Below are 5,625 nucleotides of genomic sequence, written 5' to 3' on the forward strand. Positions count from 1 at the left end.
AGGTTGTTTTAAATTAATTACAACTTACAATAACTTGTCTGATTTTTTTTCTTTGTTTCTCTGGGCTTAGTTGCTCTCTGGCATGTGAGATCTTCCTGGAGCAGGGATGGAACTTGTGTCCCCTGCATTGGCAGGTGGATTCTCAACCACTGTGCCACCAGGGAAGTCCCCCTTTATTCCCTGCTACTGAACTTCTCAATGAACGCAAATTGCAGTACACTAGTTTCTATTTATTTTTTTATTTATACCATAATTGATTTACCATGTTGTGTTTAATTTCTGCTGTACAGCAAAGTGATTCACTTATACATATCTATATATTCTTTTTCATATTCTTTTCCATTAGAGTTTATCAGAGCCCATTGAATATAGTAGCCTGGGTTATACAGTAGTAGGACCTTGTTGTTTATGCATCCTATATATAATACTTTGCATCTACTAATCCTAACCTCCCAATCCTTCCCTCCCTCAACTCCCTTCCCCTTGGCAACCACAAGTCTGTTCTCTGTCTATGAGTCTGTTTTTGTTTTGTAGAGAAGTTCATTTCTATTGTATTTGAGATTCCACATAGAAATGATATCATATGGTATTTGTCTTTCTCTTTCTGACTTATTTTGCTGAGTATTAGAATCTCTAGATCTATCCTTGTTGATGCAAATGGCATTTTCTCATTCTTTTCAATGGCTGAGTAATGTTCCACTGTATACATTTATACCACACCTTCTTTATCCATTTATATGTTGATGGACATGTAGCTTGTTTCCTTGTCTTGGCTGTTGTAAATAGTATTGTTATGAACACTGGGGGGGGGCTGTGTCTTTTCAAATGATAGTTTTGTCTGGGGAGATGCCTGGGACTGGCATGGCTGGATCCTATGGCAACTCTATTTTTAGGTTGTGAGGGGCCTCCATACTGTTTTCCACAGTGGCTGCACAAATTTACATTCCCATCAGCAGTGCAAAAAGATTCCTTTTCCCCCAAACCCTCTCCAGCATCTGTTATTTGTAGGCTAGTTTCTCTTCTTTCCTGCCCACCTTGGCTGCCATCAGTGTCCCTGTCCCCAGGAGCTACTCCCATGTCCTGTACCGGGTGTGCAGACACGACACGGGGTGCCCCCAATGCACTCCAGCATGCCTGCCCCCCATTTCCAACTCTGGGCCTGGGCTCATGCCCCTCCCATAACCAGAAATGGTCCCCTCAGTTCTCTTGGAGGGTTCGCTTCCTAAAGGCCCACAAGGCTGACCTGGGGTGCATATACCATAAGCAGTTTCCCACATGCCTGGGAGTCTCACCCAAATAACATGCAGTTCCTGCCCTCCAGGAATTTAGGATCTCGTCAAGAAAAAGACACATGCTGTAAATCAAAAATGTGAGGAACGGTAGCGGTTTTATTTGCTTGTTTGTTTGTTTTCTGCTTTGCCACGCTGAGTGGCTTGCAGGATCTTAGTTCCCCAGCCAGGGATTGAACCCGGGCCCTCAGCAGTGAAAGCACCGTGTCCTAACCACTGGACCCCCAGAAATTCCCGAAGCTGTTGCCAGGAAGGGCACTTGCTTCCTTTGAAATGCGCAAAATCTCTCATGAAGGGGTCTCTTCATTTCCTGTGGCGGCTCTAACCAACCAGCACACACACAGCACATTCCTGACCCTGTGTTTCTGGAGGTGAAAGTCTGAGATGAATCTGACTCCAAAGCACAGTCAGGGCTAGACAGTCACCAGGAGAAGGGATGCACTGCCTTCCCAGCCCAAGGGGAGTGGCTTTCAAACAAGGACCCCTCCTGGTACCTCTTAGAGCCTAGGAATCAAAACTTTGGTATGGGAGCTCTTTGGGCTGAGTGTGTGTGGGTGTGTGGGCGTGTTTGTGTGTGACTATTTATATGGATGTGCATACGTGTGTGTGTGTATGCAGGTATGTGCCTAACTATATGTGCATGTGTACACGGGTGTGTATATGTCTGTTCTCACATGAATATGTGATAACACGCATTCAGGTGTGCGTGTATGTTTGTGTGTGTTGTGCATCTGTGAAGAGAGGAAGGCACACACAGGCAGAAATCACCAGGCACACAAGACTCCCAGGGACCCCTGAAGAACAGGGGGAGGAAACAGGGTGGAGGAAACCAGGAAACCAGGTGGAGAGGGAGATTTGAATCCCTTGGGGCTAGAAACCCAGAGAATGAGGAGGGAGTGGAGGATGTCAGGACACAGCAGGAGACAGAAGGCTTGAGCTGAGGGTGCAGGCCATTCAGGAAAGGAAGAGACTGGAGGGGTCGGGGGCAGAATAGGGTTCCCGGACTCCAGCCCAGGGGAAGGGAGGGAGGCCAGTGAAGGGAGGGCTTGGGGTGGGGACTAGAGACATAGGATGGGAGGGCAGGGATTCCAGGGTCCAGCTGGGACCAGGCAGAGAAGGGCAGGATTGCTCTCAGAGTGGGTCTGGGTGGGGCCTCCAGCATCTGGGGAGGCCCTGCAGGAAACGTAGTGACTAACTTGGAAGTCTAAGAAGTCCTTCCGCAGAGTTTGCAACGTGGCTGAGTTGTGTGAGTAGGTGAAATGAAATGAGACCACGGAGGAAGTGGGAAAGGAGCCAGGGCCCAGTGGGGGGAGGGGATCATGGGCAGAAGAATCTAGAACACAGGGTTGTGGGGAGGGCAGGAAATGCGGGATGCGTGAGATGGTGGTGGGTCAGGCCCAGAAGTATCGAGACAACCCCGGGGTGGGGAGTCTTGCCATAAACAGAGAAGTCAGGGGTTTTTGCCGACTCTCCTGAGAAGAACAGAAAAATAAAGGGTACAGTAACAGGCTAGAAAAGGAACATACCCTGGCCTGAAAGCGTGAATCACTCCGTGTTTTCTTTTAAATGTTACTAGAGTGTGTGGAACTCGATTTGTACTTCACAAAACTAACCTGTCACTCTTCACCACTCTGCGAACCACATGATGCCCTCCCTCGTGGCAACTCCCCCCTTTGTCGCATTCGCATTGCAGAAAGGAGGTCCCAGGCAGACACCCCAGAGACAGACGGACCCTCTGACCAGGTTGTCTGAGGCCAGCTGTGACGCTTTGGAAATACTGCAGGAAGAAAAAGAAGAGTGCCAAACCTACACTACTTTGATCCCTGTCATGTACCCCAGGCTTTGAGTCCCACATATAAAATCTTCTCCGATTCCCTGAAGAGGGGTCCGGGCACAGTTGTTGAGGCGCTAGCCTGCTGTGTCTTCCCTTCTGCCCAGCAGAGGAATAAAGCCATCTCTCTCCCCCTCCAAAGTCTCTGTCTCCATATTTCTCTTCGGCATCGGTGCACAAAGAGCCAAAATTGCTTGGCAACAGGAGGGAACTAGCTCAGGAGGCACGGGTTGAAGAGAAGGTCACTGCCCTGGAGGATGGGTTTGGAGAGTGGGGTGAGGAATAAATCCACAGGGCGGGGAAAAGTGGGGGTGGGGGGCGGGGAGACGACACTCCTTGTGCAGTTTCCCTTCTTTGGGCAAAAAGAGGCCTCAGCCCCATCCTGAGCTGTTTGAACTGCCAGCCTCGTGGGCCCCCTTGGGAAGCACAGAGCTTGTTGGAGTCCACACCCGAGCACACCCTTCCCGTCCCAGATGGGTCTTTCCTCTTCTGAGGGCTCCTCCGTGGCGCAGAGATTCTCTTTCCCTCTTTTTGGGCCCTGTTCTGTCCCTTGAAGACCTGCACCCGGGCCCTGTGCATCCCCAACTCCTCTCAAGGTGGCCAGGGCTCCTCTGGTCACTCCGCTCAGATGGGGCACTGGCCTCCCCGAGCTCCCAGGTCTGCACCCACAGGGCTGGTCCTGCTCCCCCGTCAGACGCCTCCTCTGGCCTCCCATCCAGAATTTCCCCTTGGAACCCTCCCCAGCCCTCAACCCCGTCGGGGCTCAGACCCCTCAGCCCTCCTGCCCCCAGGGCGCTGTCCTTCCCACTGCTCCTGGCTTCCCGCCACATCTGGCCCCTCCCCTGCTCTGTGCCCAGCTGGAAACTCCCCCCCCCAGCAGGAGAAGGAAGTCAATACAGAACCAGGCAGGAGACCACATTATAGTTTGGTAATCGTTTATTTCTCAGGGTCAAGTCTATTGGTCCTCAGGAAAGCACAGTTGGTGTGTTGATGGTAGCCGCTAAAGTGTGGTTTCGAAATTTTGGGCACGATGAGGAAATCGTGCTTTACGAAGCAGTTGCAATAAGCCCAGACGGTCATCGGTGCCTCCCGAACAACGTTATCACAGTGCTAGTTGTTTCCGCAGTTTCAAGTCAGACTTCTTGATTAGGCAGGCAGAGTTGGGATTTACAATTAGTAAGGAAACCAAAATCTCTGCAGTTAACGTCCCACGTGATGCGTCCTCTCTTTTAAATTAATTAATTAATTAATCTATTAGGTCACGCTGGGTCTTAGCTGCAGCAGGCAGTCTCCTTAGTTGCTGCTCGAGGGGTCCTCAGTTGTGGCTCCAGCACTCCTCATTTGCGGCATGAGAACTCTTAGTTGTGGCATGCATGTGGGATCCAGTTCCTTGAACAGTGATGGACTTGGGTCCCCTCCATTGGGAGCACACAGTCCTTAACCATTGGACCACCAGGGACGTCCCATCATGTCCTTTTATATGACAATATATGATGTTGTCTTCTGAGGTTTCACAGAGCGGGAGAGGCCAGCACAAGATGGGTGCTGCGTGTTGGAGAGGAGAGGATGTGGAGGCAGTAATAACGGGGGACGCCTTGGGCCTAGGCTTAGCCAAGGCAGAGCGACTGGTGGGGCAGGGGGCCACTGCTGTACTTCTGGACCTGCCCACCTCGGATGAGGAGGCCCGGGCCAAGAAGTTATGGAAGAGCTGCACCTTTGTCCCAGCTGACGGGATCTCTCATAGGCACTTTCAATGTGATCCACCTGGTGGCTGGTGAGATAGGCCAGAATGAACCAGACCAGGCAGGCCAACATGGGGTCATCTTCAACATGGCCAGCGTTGGTGCCTTTGAGAGCCAGGTTGGACACGCTGCATAGTCTGCTTCCAAGTGGGGCATTGTGGGCGTGACACTGCCCATTGCTCGGGATCTGGCTTCCACGGGCATCCGAATGATGACCATTGGTCCAGGCCTATTTGGCAGCCCGCTGTTGACCAGCCTCCCGGATAAAGTGGGCAACTTCCTGGCCAGCCAGGTGCCCTTCCCCAGCCGATGGGGTGACCCCGCTGAGTAGGCTCATCTGCTCCAGGCCATCGTGGAGAACCCATTCCTCAATGGAGAGCTCATCTGGCTGGATGGGGCCATCCACATGTGCAGCCTTGAAGGGGGAGGTCAGAGAAAGAACAAGCTCCTCTGTCCCTCCTCGTCCTGGAGTCCTCTACTCCAGCCTGGGAGGAAGCCCGGCAGCTGTTGTGGAAGCTCTGCCCAGCAGTCACCCTCTGTGCCTAATAAATTCTGTAAATCTCAAGGGGGAAAAAGAAAAGATTTCACCAAGAGAGAATAGATACCGAACAGATATATAAATAGAAATTAAACCACAATCTCTCCTGCCAGTTGGCAACCCCTCTTTTGAAAGATACACATGATCTTATTTTGTAAAGAATTCACGCCCACCTGGCTGTAGGCCACCGAAGCCGTTTTGCGTAGTACCAGTACCAGCACCCCT

At 51.4% G+C, this 5,625-nt stretch overlaps 1 pseudogene; it reads left to right on the top strand.

Annotated features, from left to right (window-relative positions):
* The first annotated feature begins 4,658 nt into the window (after positions 1–4,658).
* LOC130838107 (3-hydroxyacyl-CoA dehydrogenase type-2-like) lies at positions 4,659–5,268 on the top strand (annotated as a pseudogene).
* Positions 5,269–5,625: the final 357 nt, after the last annotated feature.

The sequence above is a fragment of the Hippopotamus amphibius genome, chromosome 16 (genome assembly GCF_030028045.1).
Source record: "Hippopotamus amphibius kiboko isolate mHipAmp2 chromosome 16, mHipAmp2.hap2, whole genome shotgun sequence".
Taxonomy (NCBI): Eukaryota; Metazoa; Chordata; class Mammalia; order Artiodactyla; family Hippopotamidae; genus Hippopotamus; species Hippopotamus amphibius.